Here is a 20,857-nt window from a genome sequence, read left to right on the forward strand (position 1 = left end):
TTGTTTTTCAGATAAGAAGAAATACACCCATTAATAAAATGCACCCACAAATAAAAGTACCTGTTAACTGAAAATGAAAGCTATAAAGTAATCTTAACAACTCTTAAGAAGAGTTACCAATTCCAGTTTGTTTACCGAGAGTCAGGCTGTATTGTATGTACTTTACTTGCATTAGCTATTATTCTTTTCAAAACTCTATGAGGTATAAATCGTTATTTTCCTTATTTTGCTTAAGAGGAAACTGAGAAGCCAGGAAAGGTAGTCATGTGCCCAAAGCACACATCTGCAAGCACGAAGGTTTAAAAGTATTTTTAATGGAGGCAATGTAGATTCTTAGCAGGAACTTGGAAATGGCTGCATATTTTCCTCGGGTATAATAAAAACTATGGGTTATTCTCAAACCACTTTTAAACACAACCCTAATCACAATAGTGAACATTAAAGTTTGTGCCAGATGAAATGGGAAGCTGAAGGTCACATGAAACCTGATATATTTAATAAAACTAACTTTGAATTTCATGAACATTAAATCATATGGTTATGAGCAATTTCCTTGAAGATGGGGAGGAGAGCATCAAACTCACATTTCTCATAAAACCCTTTTCCACGGAAAGTAATACATCATATGCTGAGTTGTCCCGTACATCTATAAACGCCAAGATGTGGCCAGTTTCCACCTCAATAAATATGACCCATCAAGAGTGCTCTATGAATGAACTCTATGTCTACTGGAGAAATTTCAACTAGATTTGAATTCAAGCAAGCGAGAAAATTACAATTTATCTAGCATCTCACTTGTGTCCAGTACTATCCTAGGTGCTTTCATACAGTTATTTAATTGAAATTCCTTCAATAGCCTAGGGTTGAGGTGTTGATACAGCGATCTCCCTTTTACAAGTGAGGGAACAGAGGCTTAACATGTTTAACTCAATTGGCAAGTGGCCAAACTGAGATTCAAATCAGTGGTCTAGCCAATAGGCAGCCTCTCTTTAGGAAAGATGTGGGAGTTTTATTAAGGACTGACATGAAAGGGATAGTCATCAAGTGCATACAAACCAGAAATGCTTTCTCTTTCCAACTACCTCCTTTCTCTTTGCTAATGCTACCCATTCCAGAATTACTTTGCTTTACTTTTTTCCTTTGATAATTAGTATTTTTGCCTAAAATGTAAACATTCTAGAGAAGAGAATAGGCTATAATTGGTCACTGATGCTTTATTATGAATTGATTAATAAACTACTTTCTAGGAAGCAGCTTTTAATCACGGAAAGAAAAAGGAAGAAAGGTTTGCATGAGGGATACACTGAAGACGCTCTTCAAATAGTTCACACTGTGAGCTCTGCATGACTTATCTGTGGGCAGAAGGTCAGGCACTTTTTCAATAAAAATTTAGACGTACAAAGGATATTTCTCTAAGGTGGTACTGTTAGATTTCCTTACCGAATTTATTAAGTTTACACACTTCTAAAATTGGTAGAACTCTTTTCCATGTAGATGGAAAAGGCTTGCCACGAATATTTTAAAAGAGGTTTATGTCTCTCTCTCTCTCTCTCTCTATATATATATATATATACACACACACACACACACACACACACACACACATATGTATTTATCTTCTGAATTCATCAGGGATTAATTTACCAAAGAGGAATTCAATTTCTTTTACAAGGATTTTTTCACTCATTATGAAAAGGAAAAGCCCAAAGCCTATACGTGTTCCTAAAACCTGATAAAATCAAAAGCTGTTATTATTCTTTTCACTTATCTAATTCTAATATGAATACTCAGGTATTTTTCCTATATTAACTGTCCTAGGATTTTTTAAAAAATATAATTAAGGTAAAAGAGTGGAAGTAACACAAGGGGATAAAAGTATGACAGTATTTATTATCTTATAACCCAGTATGGTAATTGATAATTAATAATTAACATGTTATATCTCTCTATTTTTTTTACTTGGCGTGTTTTTCTTCTATGTTCTGCAAACACAGCTGATAAATGTAAAACAATAAAAGCCTCACCATATCCAAAATATGCTTATCAACAGTGGCAAGCAAAAAAGTGCTTACATATCCTATCTCTCTAGCTCTTGGCAGAGGCAGTTGTAGTTTTACTTCCTGCTCTGTAAGCAAAACCCACAGAAGATTAAATGCTATGTACATAATAGCCAGTTACCACAGGTCTGTCGTGGAGGCTGGCAGGTGTTTTCATGAAATTTTGCCCCACCTGTCACAGTACAGAGGGCAACAAGCACCTGGCAACCTAATAAATAGCACACTCTTTAATTGCTTTGAAGAAGCACAAGCAGCAGCTGCTGCTGCTGACATTGTTAAGTAAACAACAGGTTTTGCACCTGCTAAAAAAAAATCCTGACCCTACTACTGGCCAATCTGGTAGCAATCAGGTAACTCAGGTTGCCTGTCCTAATGCAAGGGGCCTTCAGAATAGTAGCAGTCCACCAATAGTTATTCTTTACCTTGGGTATATGTTTGCCTCCTACTTGCCTCTTTAGGACATTTAATTCAGCCCATCCATATGAAAATCTGAATAATTAAATTTGTCTATGGCCAGCTCCTTCTAGTACTTTCTTCTTCACTCCTCTGCCTTTTTCGATTGTGGTGATGAAAAATAGATGACTTACCTCTAATTCCCATCTTCGGTGTTATCAATAACACCTCTTTCACAGTCCAGAGTAGTGGATGGAGTGGGGCAAATGAACATTCTGCCACTGGCCAATCCAAGACACAAGCTTGCGGTCTCCCTGATCAGAAAAAAATAAGAAGGGGCAATAAAAAAACATTTATATGGACATTAAGGACTTCCTAATCAGCCAAGAATGTTGCATAAACTCTCTAGGGTTCTGTTCCCCCGTAGAATCTTTGAACTAGTAAAAAGCAAAGCCATCTTTCTCAGAGCTCCAGAAAACTGTTAAAGGGTTGCTGTAACAGAGCGAGCACCAAATCTAGAAAATGCAACTTTAAAAATGGTAGGAGAAGCTTGTGGAACATATGTTTGCCCTCTCCCAACCTATAGAAGAAGTAGTGTGGCTCCAGCCTGCATTCTCCTTGTGATCCCTGACCCTGCTTCAGATGGAGCAGAGGAATCCCTTTGCCAATCTATGAGTGGCAACTGAAAGACTGAATCAGGATACTCATCTGTGGCTTGCCACTCAAGAACTTGCCCTGCATGCAGAAGTAGCTTCCAGAGAGTTAATGCAGAATAAGAAATAGTCGAGTCAAAGTAGCCTAGAGTTTAAAACCACAATAACTGAAATTAAAAATTACACAGAGGAGTTTCCACAGAAGGTTTAAGATGGCAGAATAATCAGACAAGTCAAAACTAAGATGGTTGAAATTATTCAGGCCAAGGATAAGAAAAAAAAAATTGAAGAAAGTGATCAGAGCCTAAGAGACTTGTGAGAAACTATCAAGTGTACTAGCTTATGCATTATGGCAGTCCCAAGAGGAGAAAAAAGAGAGGAAGTGGCAGAAGGAGTACTCAAAGAAATAGTGGCAGAAAACTTCCCAGATTTAATAAAAGACATGAACATACACATTTAAGAAGCCCAACACACACAAAATGGATACAATCAAAAAGAACCATGCCTGAACACATTATAATCAAACTGTTGAACGACAAAGAGAGAATTCTAAAAGCTGCAAGACACAAGCAACGACTCATGTGCAAGAGAGCCCCAATAAGATTAAATGACCATTTCTCATCAGAAACCATGGAGACGAGAAGGCAGTGACATAAAATATTTAAAGTGCTGAAAGAAAATACTTGTCAACTAAGAATATTAAATCCAGTGAGACTATCTTTCAAAAATGATGGAGAGAATAAGATATTCCCAGATAAAAGCTGAGGAAATATATCACCTCTAGACCCACCCTATGAGCAATGTCAAAAAGGAGTTCTTCAGATTGAAAACAAATGACACTAGGTCACTAGACAGTAGATCAAAGTGACACAAAGAAAGAAAGATCTCCTGTAAATGTAACCACATGGCTAATTATAAATCTCAGTGCTATATTATTGTATTTTGGTATATTGCTCTACTTTTTACTTCTTACAGGTACCAACATAGAACTGCTAAAATAAAATCAAGTGCATCAAAATATATGGTTTATGGCACACAATGTATAAAGACATAATTTGTAAGAAATACAACAAAAAGGTATAATTTGTAACAAGTAACACACACACACGCAAAAAAGATGTATACTGTGCCAGTTTGAAACTATTACATACCCCAGAAAACCCATGTTTTAATCCTGATCCAATCTTCTGGGACCAGATTTATTATTTAGGGTGGGAATCTTTAATTGGATTGTTTCCATGGAGATGTAACACACCCAGTTGAGGGTGTTACCTTTCGGTTAGATTACTTCATGGAAAGTGACACACTCAATTGTGAGTGTACCCTTTTGATGAGATGGAGTTGTTACTCTACCTATTCAAGGTGGGTCTTGATTTGTTTACTAGAGTTCTTTAAAAAGGGAAACATTTTGGAGAAAACTCAGATGCAGAAGCTTGGAAAACAGTTGCTTCAGAGCTGAGAGAGACACGGATGTTTGGAGATGCTTGGAGTGCCAACAGAGAGAGCAAATGCCTAGATATGGGCAGAGCCCAGCAGACATCACCATGTGCCATCTCATGAGATGCTAAGCAAGCCAGAATCCAGAAGGTGCAGAGTAAAGGTCCACAGATGCATAGAGAAGAAACCACTGGTAACAGAAGCTGAAAGCAATGGAACTGGGAACGAGGACCAGCAGATGCCAGTCACATGCCTTCCCATATGACAGACATCGGCCTTTGTTGAGTCAAGGAATTCTTTTTCCTGGATACCTTAGGTTGGACATTTTTCTGGCCTTAAAACTGTAAACATGTTAGCAATTGAGGATGTGGCCTTTTGCTTAGCTGGAGATGTGACTTCACCCATTCTGGGTGGGTCTTGATTCATTTACTGGAGTCATTTAAAAGAGGAAATATTTTGGAGAGAGTTCAAAGCTGATTCAGACACTTGGAGAACAGTTGCTTCAGAGCTGACAGAGCCAACATGAGACCCAGACATTTGGAGATACAGGGTCCAGAAGATGTTGCCAGTGCCTTCCCATGAGATGCTAAGCAAGCCAGAATCTAGAGTTGTATCTCAGAGGAGCTAAATGAAGTCCTACAGATGCCAAGTGAGGAACTCCACATGAAACAGAGGTGGAAAGCAACAGAATCCAGGATCAAGGGAAAAGCAGATGCCAGCCACATGTGATCCTAGCTGCCAGAGGTGCCTTGGACAGCATTAGCCTTTCCTGGGTGAAGGTAATTTCTTGTCAGTGCCTTAGTTTGGACATTTTCACAGTCTTGAAACTGTAAACCCTCAATACATTTCCTTTTTAAAGCCCATTCCATTTCTACTATATTGCATTCCAGCAGCTTAACAAACTAATACAGAAACTATAAAACAAGTTTGGAAAATATAAACAGAAGGAAATGAGAAGGAATTCAAACTGTCTCAATATAAAACACAAAATAAAAATAAAAGTAGACATTAACAAAAGACTAAAATAAGTGTAAGACTTACAAAGACCAAATAGCAAAATGAAAGAAGGAAGTCTTGCATTCTCAATAGCTACTTTACTGTAAATGACTTCAATTCTCCAGTCAAATGGGAGATTGGTAGAATGGATAATAAAACATTATGTAACAACAGGCAGTGTATAAGATACCTTAAATTCAAACGCACAAGTAGATTGAGAGTGAAAGTGTAGAAAAACTATTTCATGCAAATAGTAATCAGAAGAGATCTGGGGTAGCTATACTAATATCAGATAAAATAGACTTTGTCAAAAACTGTCATGAGAAAAGAAGGATACAATATTCTGATAGAAGGGTCAAATCATCAAGAAGGCATAATAATTTATTTATTTATTTATTTCTACAAACACACACACATACACCCTAACACCAGAACCCCAAAATATATGGAGTCAATTTTGACAGTTTAAAGGGAGAAACAGATGGTTTTAAATTGATAGTAGGAGACGTCAATACACTACTTGCAATAATGGATAGAACATCTAAACAGAAGACCAATAAGGAAATGGAAGAAATGAATGATATATAAACCAACTAAACCTAACAAACATATATAGAATCCTTCACCTAACACAGCAGAAAGCACATTCATCTCTAGGGCCCATAGGTCATTCTCTAGGATAGATCTTATATTAGGTCAAAAACAAGTCTTAATAAATGTAAATAATAAATGTAAAGACACAATGTGTCTTTTCTAACTACAATGAAATGAAGCTAAAAATCAATAGGGAGAACTGGAAAAACTCCTAATATGTGGAAATTAAAGAAAACAACTTAGAAAAAAACAATGGGCCAAAGAAGAAATCACAAGAGAAATTAGGAAATATCTTGTGAATGAAAACAAAAGCACAACATATCAAAACTTATGGGATACAGCAAAGGTAGTGCTGAGTGGGAAATTTATGGTGCCTCAGTGGCACAGTTCTTGCCTGCCATGCCGGAGACCCAAGTTTGATTCGCGGTGCCTGCCCATGCAAAAAAAAAAAAAAAAAGTAAGACCTCAAATCAGAGGCTTAACCTCATACATATTGGAACTAGAAAAACAAGAGAAAATACACACATGTGAGCAGAAGGAAGGAAATAACAAAAATTAGAGTAAGATAAATGAAATTGAGAATTAAACAAAAACAATAAGGAGACTCAATTAAATAAAAAATTGGTTTTTGAAAATATCAATAAAATCAACATAACTTTATATAGAAAGAAAGAGGGCACAAATAACCAAAATCAGAGATGAAAGGTGGGGCATTATTGCCAACCCTATGGAAATAAAAAGGATATTAGGATGCTTTGAAAAATTGAACATCAATACAGTAGATGACCTAGACAAAATGGAAAAATTCCTATAAACTAGGTGAAATGGAAAAAATATCTAATTGACTGAAAAAGATATAGAAGATCTCAATAGGCCAATAATATGTAATGAATATAAATCAGTAATCAAAAACCACCCAAGAAAGGAAAGTCTAGGATTTCATTGATGAATTTTATCAAACATTCATTAATCAACATTAAGAAGGATTAACATGAACTCTCTAAAAATACTGAAGAGGAAGGAACACTTACACTTACTCTCATTTTCTATAAGGCAGCATCATTCTAATACCAAAGCCAGATAAAAATATTCCCAGAAAATAAAATCACAGACCAATATTCCTCATTAACATAAATTTAAAAATCCTCAGCAAAATGTTACCAAACAAAATCCAATAGCACATTAAAAAAATTATATACCCTACTCAAGTGGGACTTATCCAGAAACATAAATAACCAAAACTATAAAACTCCTTGAAGAAAACACAGGGAAACATACTCAAGACTTTGTGTTAGGCAGTAGTTTCTTAGATTTTAACCAAACCACAAGTAACAAAAGAAAAAACACATGAAAGAGATTTCATCCAAATTGAAAACTTTAGTGCATAAAGGACTTGATTAAGAAACATAGAGAATGGAAGCAAATATTTGGAAGTCACATATCTGATAAAGGATTAATATCCATTATATATGAAAGAACTCCTATAATACAACAATAAAAAAGACTAACAGTCCAATTAAAAATGGGCAGAACTTGAATAGATATTTCTCCAAAGAAGATAAACATATGGATAATATTCCATGCAAAAATGCTCAACACCATTTAGTCATTAGGGAAATGCAAATCAAAACCACAATGAGATAGCTTCACACCCACTAGAATTAATACCAGTAAAAACAATGGAAAAATAACAGGTGTTAGGGAGAATGTGGAGAAGTAGGAACACTGGTTCATTGTCAGTGGGAACGTGAAATAGTATAGCTTCTGCAGAAAACAGTGTGACTATTCCTTAGAAAATTAAGTATAGAATTACCATATGAACTGGTAATCCCATATCTAGGTATAGACACAAAAGAATTTAAATCAGAGCCTCAAAGGGATATTTACATACTTATGTTCACGGAGGCATTTTTCACAATTGCCAAAAGAAGGAAGCAACTCAAGTGCCCACCTGCAGATGAATGGATAAATAAAATGTGGTATATTCATGCAATGGAATAATATTTAGCAGCAAAAAATAATGAATTTTTAATGCATGTGCAGCATAGATGAACCTTGAAGGCACCAGGTTGAGTAAAATAAATCAGACAAACAAGGACAGATATTGTATCATCTCATTTATATGAAATAATCAATGTGCAAGTTCATAGTATCACAGACTAGAGTGCTAGTTATCAGGTCCCAGGATGGGGGTATGGAATGGGGAGTTAATGCTTAATTGGTACAGAGTTTCTGTTTTAGGTGATGGAAAAGTTTTGGTAATGGGTGGGTAGCACAGTATTTTGAATGTAAATAACACCAGTAAATTATAAATTTGAAAGTCATTAAAATGGAACATTTATGTTGTATATATGTCACCAGAATAAAAATAAAACAAGAACCAAGGAGTTGTAAAGCACCAAGAGTGAACCCTAAAGTCAACTGCATACAAAAGTTAATGATTTTTTTTCACAATCATATTGTTTCATCAATTGTGACAAAGGTACCACAATAATGCAAAATATTAATAATAGGGAAACCTGAGGGGAGGGTTGTCAGATGGGCCATATATAGGAACACTGTCCTCTCTGCATGATATTTCTGTAAACTTCTAACTGCTGTAACTAAAAAAATCAAAAATAGTAATTAAAAATAAAACCCAATGTAAAAAATGTTAGTTAGATGGAAGATAATATTATAATCTCAAAATGAACGGTTTTCATTACCTCAGTCTTGTAGGCAAAAATCACATAAATAGCCTTTCAAAGATTATATTACATAACAAGAATAATACATTTTTATCCCCTTTGGGAAATAAAATATAAAGATTTACTTTCAATCTACAGGGTTTCTTAACCCAGCACCCCAGTTTGGACATATTCCTGTTCTTGGTCTGCACCCTGATACGTGTGGACCCACCGTAAATAAGATTTCTTCAAGATGTTACCTCATTTAAAGTGTGGCCCAATTGAATCAGGCTGAACTTTAATCTGGATTACTGGAGTCCTTTAAAGCAGAATGAAAGTCAGAGGTAGAGAGAAGCCACTGCGAGTGGCCAGAAGCTGGAAGTCAACGGAAACTGGAAAGAAAGAGTATGACGCCACCATGTGCATTGCCATGTGATGGAAAAGCCAAGGAACCCCAGGACTGCTGGCAATCAGATACACACTCTGGAAGGAAGCAAGCTTTCTAGCCTCTGAAAGCATGAACCTACAAATTCCTGTGGTTAAACCAATCCTTCGTGGTACGGTGTTTGTTTAAGCAGCTAGGAAACTGAAACGACAAACATGCTTGGCATTTTCTCCCAGTGTGAAAACAGAACATCCCTCACTTTATGACTGGCTTCTGTTCAAATTTCTAGAAGCCTATAACAATAACAATACTAAGATGAGACACAGCTGGTTACGGTCAATACCACTGTGCAAATAAACTGTAAATACAAATTTATCAAATAAGATTAAGTTCACATTAGTTGACACTTCTGAATCTATCACGACAATAGATTTTTCCACATTTCAATTAAATTTATGTCACATTTATGTTACAACTTTGGCTCTTAAAACATTTAAAGTATTTACCTTGGTATAGTCACAAAAATGTGAAATAAGGCAGTCAAGCAGAATTTAAAGGACAACTCTGATAAAGCTTACCGAACATTTATATGTAAGGAAAACAAGGATATATTTAAGTATTTTTAGTAAAAATGAGAGTATAGACATCTTGATGTGCTATTATTCCTACTACCTATTTTTCCTCTTCTTATCTTTTATAATAAATTTATTCTCAGCCTTCTTAAAAATACACTTATATACAGGGCAGGCCACAGTGGCTCAGCAGGCAGAGTTCTCACCAGCCATGCTGAAGAGTTAGGTTCCATTCCTGGTGCCTGCCCATGCAAAAAACAAAAAAGGAAAAATACACTAACTACACTTATATACAAATAGTCTGGTGGGTTTTTAAAAATACATCATTTTTGGTCTTTTATTGCCTTTTATGGATAGTCTCTCACTTTGAATTAAGACCAAATAGCTCAGTTTTCAGCATGAAAACCAGAATAAAATCATGATTAATTCTGCCTCCCATTGGATACCCCCCTCACCTTCTAACTTACACACACATACTATTCTGAGATTTTTAGCAAGATGTGTTCCAAGGCTCAGGAGAAACAGTACAGGCACACCTTAGGGAATGCAGAAGCAAAGGGCAATGGGGAAACACAACCTCAAGGCTTTCTTGAAAACTTTTTTCCTCATTCACAACTTCTACAAGTTTAGAAGTCTCACTTAAGGAGGAAGCATTGGGTTACACTGAAACACACACGCACACAATCATATCACATCTTGTGGGTTGGGAGAAACAAGCTCTTCAACGCTAATTCATAAGGTAAATCATTTGATACTTTCAAAGGCAGCCGATGCCAATGAAGTGGGCTTCTTGGCATGTATTTGTGCGTGTGTAGTTTAATTCCAGAACAAGTCTCTTCGTGACTTGCCTGCTTTCTAAAAATGAGTAAAGCAAAGGGCTTCTGTTTATCAGAGAAGAAGTAAAATTTCAGCAAAGAAAGCAAACAATGCCATGAGCTGAGCCTTATGAGAGGAGAAAACAAGCAGCATTGTGAACCACAGTGAAATATACCAGAACATTTGGGTTTTTTCCTTTCCATCACAAGGACACAGAAAATTCGAACTAGTGGTACAAAGACTGTATAGGCCTAAGGGCAAACAATTAAAAGTCTGTTTCAGATCCTAAACCCAATAGAGTGTTTTGCCTATGGCTTGTTTATACTATTTTCTTCAAAAAGAATTCTACAATTGTGAGTCAGACTGAGGGTAAGGAATTTCCCAATGAGATAAATCATTTATTACTATTGATTTGGGAGAACATTTCTGAAATTGAAGCATATTTCTTTTTTTTACTGTAGCATTTCTAAGAATTATGTAACAACCCTCCCAAATCTGTTATTAAAACAATATAACTATTTTTTTCTATAACATGCTTGAAGCAGTGGACAGTTTGCTTTAGCAAGCACATATAGTCATATGTTTTAAATAAACATAAATTATATACCTCATGCATAATAAATGAAGCACGATAAAAATGCGAAACTTCACTTTCGTATCATCTCTTCAATGATTCTAATTGTACGACACTAACAGAGTACAAATTGAGAGATAGACACATAAATTGATGGGGAATCATTTAGGATCTCATTGAATCCTACCTGATGAAATTTCAAAAACAGTTGTGGCCAAGATCTATAGGCTATAAAAATGGGTGTGAAGAAACAGTGAAAAATCACTTCAATGCCTTCTCTTACTTTATCCTCTCTTTAACCTCTGCTGCAACATCAAAAGGAAAAAATACATAACACATAATAAAGGATCAAGTGTCATGGTTGGGATTATATTAGGACTTAGGAGTCTTTGGAGTTAATAAACTTTAAAATATGTGATTCTATGTAATATCCCTTTTATTTTATTTCATTTACCTTTCAATATATATGTTTTTAATGAAAAACAGGTTAAAAGTACGTTGAACGACTAAAGATGTGCCATGTCTGTAAGCATTATCTTATCGTCGCTCTCATTCAAAAATCTCCTAAGTAGATAAAAAAAAATCCTGTGATCTTCTAAATCTCTCTACCACCACCAAGAAACCAGGACCCAGACCAAGCCTAAGCCTTGTTCTGAAGCAGTAGAACAGGTGCAGGACTATTTGTTGCTAAAATAAATATAGATGAGTACTTGAGGTATATGAAAAGAATCAGACCATGAAAATGAATTTTTCATAAAGATAAAAGGGGCAGCATTATGACACAGATTTTCTGTGAATCTGAGAATATTATTTGACTTTCTGAGTGCAGACTCTTCATCTATACCAAGGCAAAAGCACTGAAATAACTGAAAGGGATGACAGTGAAAGCTGGAGGTGTGTTTGCGCAGCTCTATAGTATCAATTTTTAAAAAAATATAAATGTGAAATCCACTCAAAGCTAAAAAACAAGCAAATCAAATTTCAAAAAAAAATCACTGTTCTTTGTTAAATGCATCTTAAATATGCATCTTAAATATGAGTTTTAACCAATGTATACACTTATATAACTACCATTTTAGTAAAGATTTGGAACATTCCTATCACCCAAGAAAGTTCTCTCTTGCAAACAATCCTCGGCTCTCATCTCTTTCCCAGTAGGGCACAACCAGCCTAAACTTTGCAACTATACTTCATTTCACCTGTTATAGAAAGTTCATAGAAATGTAAACAGTTTATGTATTTTTGTCAGTATATGTATTTCGGGAGATTCACTCACATGTATGCATGTGTTCAAAGTGTATTCCCTGATGATTAGTGTCCCATTGTATTAATACACCATAAATTGTTTAACCATTCACCTGTTCATAGACCTTTGAGTTGTTACCAGTTTTTTGGCTACTATGAGGAAAGATACTATAAATGCAATGCATAAGTGCAAATAGTTGTATGCAACATTTTCATTTAAGGTGTCATGCTTATTGGTATAAGATTGTTCAAACGCTCCACAATATTCCCTGTTTCCTGTTTTCCTGCTTCTTTGTGTTAATTGAGCACTTTTATGATTTCATTTTGGGCTTATTCGCTCCACTTCCTTGGTTGCTTGGACCATTGGTTGGTTGGTAGATTAGCTTCTGTGGAAAAATTAGGTTTTATACTTTCAAGGTATCTGTTACAGGTGAGGTTCTCAAAGGGTTTTCACATGGAGGAAGACTGGTTTCCTTAAGCTTGAGAGGAGCAAACTGTAACAGATCACTGTCATGGAATATGGTGTTACCTCATATACAATATATGATTTTTTATGACAGTACACTTCCATTTCTCTCTGTGCTGTTTATCTCAACTTCTTGACTTTCAACTCCAAACTCACCCTTCAGTTGCCCGTCCTGTGATAAAGCAGATGGGCCCTGCAGACAGTTTTCCTTTGCCAGCTGACCTATGTTGTTTGTCAGGAGAAGGCAGAGGCAAGACACAGACCAACAAGGTGTGCAGCTCAGTGCTGGGAGTGAGTGTCTCTTCCTTGGGCACTCATCTTAGCCCTATATATAATGAGATAAGTAAAAAGAGTTCTTTTCACTTTTTCCTAGTCCATCACTCATTACTCTAATCCCCTGTTAAAGGTAATAATTCTGTATATTAAAACTTTCCTGTTCAAATTATTGTGTGGTTTCTGTCTTTTGATTGAACCCTGCTAATATAAAATCAGGCCCAGAGAAAAACTCTAGGTCTTGTAGACAGAACTAGGACTTGGTTTACTGTAGTGGAGTATCACAGTTTCTAGGTCTGAGTCAAATCACAGACTAACAGCCCTTTCATTGAAGAGAAATTCTGGTGCCTATGTAGGATCCTGCACCAATTATAGCACACAGACAGTAGTAGCTTTGCCTTTTTTCTTATTGCTTCTTATATGTAAATGTTTATCTTTATATGCTAACCATTTTCTTTTCACCTTTGCATTTTTACTTCCTTTACAAGTTGTTGGAAGTTAACCTTACCATTTAGCTTTAGGCAACAAAATATTCTATTTTATTGTGATAGAGCTTGAAGTTGAGTAGTCAGGGATGGGATACCCTGATTGTTGGTTTGTGAAAACTTATTTTGGGCAGAAAGTAAGAACTTTTTCACTTGTAAAAATATAGCCAGATTTTGTTAGGTGAAAATATGGAATTATTTCATTGTTATATGAAAGTTCAAATTTACGCTGAAGGGTGAGTATGGATGTTAAAAGGCCAAAGGGAAACACGGTTCCAGTTACCAATTTATTGCCTCTCACCTTCAAATTCAACTTCCATTACCTGCTTTGTAATAATGGACCTATACCTGGTCCATGTTTCTCCTCCAGCATGATGTTATGCTTAGTCAACAGAGGACACTGGAAGGACAACAGAGAAAGAAGAGCTGTCGCATCTGTTTTTCAGTGTTCTTCTCTCCCCAGGTTCCTGTAGCACATATGGCTTCTTCAACAGCCAGCAGTCAAACAGCACCCCCTGGCATGCCCACTGATGGCTTCACCGCAGAATGCCTCAAGCCAGGCACCTCCATGTGACTGGCTTCACAACAGAATCTACAAAATACTATAGAAATAAAGTGAATTTTTAACCAGGTTGTAGGATAAAAGATCAGTATATAAAAATCAGTTTTATCTCTATAATCTAACAATGAACAACTGGAATTCAAAATTTAAAAACCTAGTGGCATTTACAATAGCACTGAATGCTAATGTACAAGTCTAACAAAATATTGTGCTGAATCTATATATTGCAAACTACAAAACACTGATAAAAGAAATTACAGTAGACCTAAATAAATGGAGAGATACACCATATTGATACTGTTCAGATGCCATTTCTCACCAGTTTGGTCTGTAGGTCCAATACAATCCCTTTCCAAATCCCAGCGGTCTTTTAAAATAATGAGGAGCTGAATTTAAAATGCAAATGGAATGTCAAAGGGACTAGAATATCCAAGACCATTCCGGGACAGGGGTTGAAGGCATTTTCTGTGGTCTGATTAAATATTAGGCAGGCACTGTATCCCAGGGTCTCATCAATCTGTGAATCTGTTCTTCTCAGAACTCCTGTCTCTCCTGGAGGTGTAATTCTGGTCCACCACTGCCCGTCATCCAGAAGAATAGGTACTTTTTTGTTTCCTTCCCCCAGTTACCTTTCATCAATATCCAAAGAGTGTTAACATTTGCTGCCTTTCCTCCTGCTATTGAAAGTTTTGGTTCAGTAGGAGAGATGGGAAAGAAGGCTCTAGAAGGATGCCATGCCTTTCTTGCTTCAGTTCTTGCTTTCCTTATCTAGGTCTGTACCATGAGGGATGTTTTCTCAGGACTCTTGCCAACCTTTTATGTGCGAGCTCTGGGAGGTCCAAGAAGAGCCTACAGGTGCATCCAAATTCCCCTTATATGGGTGGCCCTCGAGAGCTCTACATTCTAAGGCTCATAACTCTAACTCTACAAATTCCTTAATGACTGTTAACTGCCTTTCTTACTTGTGCTTGGCTGTGTTGGACTCAAGTCAGCAATTGCCTGTGACTCCCCGCCCCTTTATGCAGGCACTTGTCTTTCCAAGGGACTTTAGGTTAGTTGGTTGCCTTGGAACATCACCTCTAACAAATTCAAGAAAAGCTTGAATTGCAGTTTGTTTAGCTTTGTTGTTTAGCTACCGTGCTTGCTGTAGCTTTAAGATGTGCCCAGATGGGGCTTCCTTTGCAGTCTCAAAATATTTTAAACTATTCTTCAAATATTTTTCTCTTTTACTCTCTTTCCTTTCATACAATTTCAATTAAATGAGTGTTAAACCTTGATATTGTCCCACTGAAGTTTTGTTCTCATGTTTTCAAGCATTTTTCCTCCATGTTTCCATTTTAATGATTTCTACCGACCTGTTTTCAGTTCAAATGATCCTTCCTTCTATCCAGCCTGGTGCTTGATCCCTCCAGTAAAATATCACTCCAAGTGTTATATTCATTAGTTCTCAGAGTTCCAGTTGGTCCTTTATATTGTCTCAAATTATTCCCTGATATTCTCCATCTCTTCACTCCTTACAGCCATGATTTTCTGCAGATTTTTAAATATATTTACCATGTTATTTTTGAAGTTCTTATATGCTAATTCCTCTATCTCCATTATCTGTGTATTTGTATTTTGACTGAGTTTTCTTCCTAACTAAGGGGTCACTCTGCTTTTTTTTTTTTTACGTCTTTCTATTATTTCTTATTGTCTGCTGAGTGTGCCTAAAACAGAGTTAGAAAGTTATGGTGAAGTACAGTGAGAGGCTGTTCAGCTTAACCCATTGTAGTTTTTTTTTTTGTTTTTTTTTTTTACATGGGCAGGCACCAGGAAACGAACCCAGGTCCTCTGGCATGGCAGGCGAGAACTCTGACCGTGGCCCCCCATTGTAGTTTTAATTCCTCCAGCAGGGTTTGGGAATTAGAGCATTGGGGCTTTAATAGATTCCTCTTTGTTCTTCAGCTCGACCCTTTGCACTGCCACAGCACTTATATATTCGTTCATATCATAACTTATATTGGGTTGAATCTGTGACTCTGGTTAGACAGTTCATCTTGGACTTCAAATACTTTGAAGTTGAATTAGTCCTTTCTCTATAGTAGAGCCCTGGGACAAATACTGCACAGCTGTGAAAATAAGAGAACACAAGACCATGAAACTTCAAGACTGAAAACATGGGTCCCAAGACTGTAGATATTGAAATTTGGAGAATTTTAGATCCTTTTCCACTTTCTAACGCTATCCATGGCTTCACCTTACTCACCTAAATTCCTGGTAAGAGAATTACTTGACAGAAAGAAATAGTTGTCTTTGCTTTTCAGGTAGCTCCAGATCCAAATTCAACATGCCAGTGCATGGGTCTGTTTAAACGTGGCTGGTTTCTTCTTTTCCAAACAAATGCTCTATTTCTCTTATTCTAGCCTGCCTCCACCCACAGCAATTGCTTTCAAGTATGAAAACATTTTCTGTCCCTTTCTCACATAGAAATTGTTCACCCCTCTGGAGTTCCACTCTGTTAGAGTTTCCTCTATCCACAGCTCCTCACTGACTTTAAAGAAAAGTATGATTTTTTTTTTTTGTAACCAGGAGATTTCTTGCTGTTTTAGTGGGAGTGAGGATCTTTCATATTTATCTATATTCTAACCAGAAATCAAACTGCTATTGAAATTAGTTCCATATTTAAAATCCATTGCATACAATTATATTTAGTCCATAAATATAGAGTGGCTCTGTCTAAGGACAGAGAAATAGCTTTATTAAGGTAAAGGTCAGGTAGTGAAGTCTAATAAAAATTAATTTTTAAAGAAAAAGCTATTTAAAATCTCCATTAATCCTAGTGCTTCTTTTTAGAGTATTTATATTAGGAAGTAAAATGAACTCTGTGTCTCTCCAATTTCAGACCCCAGAAGTAATCACTACTAAAATTTTGATCAATATAATTTAAGACATTTTCTCCCGGGATTTTTTTACTACACTTTTATAGACACAGTCGTTTGTACATATAATTACATCTGTATCTTCATTCACAAAATAAATTAATACCACTCAAATTGCTCTGATTCCTTTGCTCACAGACATCATTCCAGAACAATATATAGGTCTATCTTGTTTTTTAAAGTGTCACACAAATTTTCTTTTGTGCTAGTATACCCCAATTTATTTACCAGTTCTCTATTGATAGCTGTTACATTGCTTCCATTTTTTGCTGCCTTCAATATTCTTGTACTTGTATCTTTAGGTATATCTAGAGGAAGGATTTCTAATACATAAAGTATAATTTATTTTTATTTTTTGGCATGGGCAGGCCCTGGAAATCGAACCTGGGTCTCCGGCATGGCAGGCGAGAACTCTGCCACTGAGACACCATTGCACCACCCAAAATATAGATTTTAAAGATAAAAGGGTAGTTCTGCAAGTACAGGAAAAAAATGAAGTTCTTGTAGTTGGTTTAATGGTTTAGCTTTCATGGTTTCTACCTAGTAGATATTTATTAATATAAATGCACAAGCCATTGTTTATATTCCTGAAATTAAGCTTTCTTCATGGCCAAACTGTTACATTTCTAAAATATTTAATACACAATCAAAAATACTTGGGTAAAGTCTGGTGTTTTAGTAAAGTTCAGTGGAAAGAACGGCAGCTTTGATAAGGGCACGTGGCCAAGAATCCCAGCTCGGCCATGTAGCAGCTGTGTGCAAGTTTTTTGAGGGTGCAAAGTGGGCATAATAATGATTTCTGTGCATCAGGTTGTGAGGATTAAATGAGATAATTTGTGTAAGACACTTATACTCTTAATAGGCATATGCTCACTTGATCCATGTCTACTCTCACTGTGGATATGAAAATGTTGATCACAATTGAGAGAAGATAAGAGTCAGAAAAAAAGCAAATAAAAAAGTAATCACTAACTAGAAAAAAATCTGTATAATATGTAAAAAAAATTAACATTAGGATAATGTAATGCCAATTTTATTTTCAAGTTTTTGAAGTGGTCAAAATTGATACCAATAAAATCAGATTGAAATATTGTATAAAACAATTTCTTTCTTTATAGGGAAGACCATCGAACAACAGCAACCTCAACAATCATCACTAATAGAGAAAGAAGTTGAAAAAACATTCAAAAAAGGAGTGTTAAGCTTTTGGTGTCATAAGTAGAAAAAGCTGGTAACTGGCAAAATAGTAGGTTATTTTAAAATAAATGATGTCCTTATAAACATAGGTAATTTTGTTCTGTAAACACCAAAGGGGGGAAGGGGGACAAGTATCTCAGTTGCATGCTTAATAGTTCATTAAGCTACAGAAAAGAAAACCAAGCAAACAAATTGCATTTCCCGCCCCCTACTTTTATGACATAGTATTAATCTGTCTTTAAATCCATTCAAATAAATTCCTGCCCAAATCACAACTGTGCAAGTGTGGTTGCTGCACCTATCTTCTTGTTTAAAGCAGAGTTATAATGACTAGAGAAACAAAATTTCCTAAAATAGGGCCACATGTTGACACTCCACTGAAATAACTATTGTATAGCAGAGAGAGATCAGAGGAAGCTTAAATAACCTACTAATATTTCCCTATCAGGTAGGAAAAATCCCTTCTTGATTTTCAGCTCTCCACTCCAGCCCTTTGGATCTGTTGCTCCTCAAATGTTCCTGTCAAGCCTCAAGGGACAGAGGCCTTTTGAGTGACATCAACAGACTGACGGTCCCCTTCTACTGTCCTCTAAGTTGCACACAGAATGTTGACTATGATTTCAATTGCAAACTGAGGCCACAGACTATCCAAACACTGAGGAACAAAAGATATGGTTGACAATTCCACCCAGCTTCCCTTAGTGCAAGAGGAGGAGGATATCAGAATCCAAATCTTCTATTTTTATCAGGTTTCCCCTTGCCTATAAAGACATAGGGAAGAAGTAAGGGCTGGGCCTTGTCAAGACCCAAGAATGAGCCAGCAGTGCAGACATGGCGACCATAAGCAAATATCACAATCCCTTCAACTCAGCCTCATTTTGTACATGGAAAACAGTAACCAGCAACCAGTTACTGATCATGATGCTGCTGAATTTCTCTGTACATGAAGAACAATAAATAAATCAGCTGTAACCATGGAAATATGGACAGATCTTTTTTTCAAATATCTGTTTGTACTCTGCAAGGGTTAGAGTGCACAGCCCCTCTTTAAATTACACTTCACCTTCCCCACCACCTCTTTCTGATAATCCAGGAACACGACTTTTTAATCAACCTATATTTTAATCAGATTCCTTTGGTAGCCCTGTCTTACAGTATTTCAAGGACTTTTAAAATGAGGCAGAGTGCTTTACAACATTTTTATATATATGAAGCTTTTATGGGCAACTAGTAGGCGAGGAAGGAAACGCATAATGAGAAAATAGACCGAAAAAGAGACAGCCGACTGTAATTCAGGGATATCCTTTCAGGCATGATCTATATTGCTTTTCTTCTCCACATTACACTGTCTGTGTGCATGTGTCTAGAAATCCAGGTCCTTTCAGAGATCGTAGTCTACGAAAGAAACTGATATTGACAGAGCCGGCTGACTTCCAAGCCTTGGGCAATATTCTGAGGTTATATCTCATTTGTATCTTGCACCAAATCTATAAGGTATGTTTGTGAATCATATTTTATTAATAAGGACACTGAGGTTCAGAGACAGTAAGTTATTTACCCATAGGCATTCATACCTAAACAGAAGTGGCAAAAAGCAGCCTACATTTCTGTGACTCCAAAACACAGGTGCTTTCCACTGTGCCACACTGGATCTAGTGAGAGTGACAGGAAGGTAAACAGAGGGTACAACACACCCCAGGGAGCAACGGACAAAGAGCCATGAGCAAAGAGCACTCAGTCACAACATGAGTTTTCTTACCTCCTCCCAAACGGTATGGGCAAGTTAATCAGAAGGAAAGTCAATATTGTGACACCTTGTTTTTATATTTCTGATTGACAATCTAGATAAAGGGGTTTAATTTTTTGTATCTTTGAGGACACAATACCTCAGAGCTGTCAAGCATTGATTCTAATGAAATGTTTTAATAGGCAATCCCTACTAGTAGGAGTTACGGAAAATGTCTATCTATACCCTTATGTCCAACCCCCACTCTCAGCAGATCACGTCCCACCCATAGGAGTGAATTGACTGTTTTCTCCCAACCCGAACATTTTGTCTATTTTGCAGACATCCTGACTACTTTCACTGTAATCTAGCTCCTTTAAAGCCCAATGTTCAAAAAAAAGTCCAATGTTCTCAGCTTACTTCTATACCATTTTCCCCAGCTCTTCATTCCTTCAATATTTCCTCACTTTCTGCATATTTTCAACATCACTCTCCATCCTAGTTGGACAAAATTCAAACCTAAAACATACTAAAATAACTTCCAGTCTATAAAAATAAATGAGACAAAACAGAAACAAAACAAAGCCCTTCGAATATTGCATCATATTTTCTCTATTGTGTTTATCTTCCCGCCTATGTAAATTTGGGGGGAATTTCTGTCCATATTTGCTGTGCTCAAGCTTTCACTTCTAATTGACTCCTAACCTCTTGTATTATGGACTACAGCTCTTCAAAAAATATGAATTATTTTTCTACTCATTCAGGCATTTAACATATTTACTAAATATCAAAAAATGGTTTGGAAAAATCTCAAGTTCATGATTCTAAATATACAGTATACT

General features: G+C 36.3%; 1 long non-coding RNA gene across 1 annotated transcript in view; it reads right to left on the reverse strand.

Annotated features, from left to right (window-relative positions):
* LOC143662645 (uncharacterized) overlaps positions 1 to 14,322 on the reverse strand; it is a 33,232-nt gene extending 18,910 nt beyond the window's left edge. The window contains exons 1-3 of the long non-coding RNA XR_013165510.1: positions 13,936 to 14,322; positions 13,011 to 13,179; positions 2,645 to 2,764 (exon numbers count right to left, since the gene is read on the reverse strand). This is a non-coding gene — a long non-coding RNA (uncharacterized LOC143662645). The remainder of the gene's footprint in view (positions 1 to 2,644; positions 2,765 to 13,010; positions 13,180 to 13,935) is intronic.
* Positions 14,323 to 20,857: the final 6,535 nt, after the last annotated feature.

This window comes from Tamandua tetradactyla, chromosome 18, assembly GCF_023851605.1.
Source record: "Tamandua tetradactyla isolate mTamTet1 chromosome 18, mTamTet1.pri, whole genome shotgun sequence".
Classification (NCBI taxonomy): domain Eukaryota; kingdom Metazoa; phylum Chordata; class Mammalia; order Pilosa; family Myrmecophagidae; genus Tamandua; species Tamandua tetradactyla.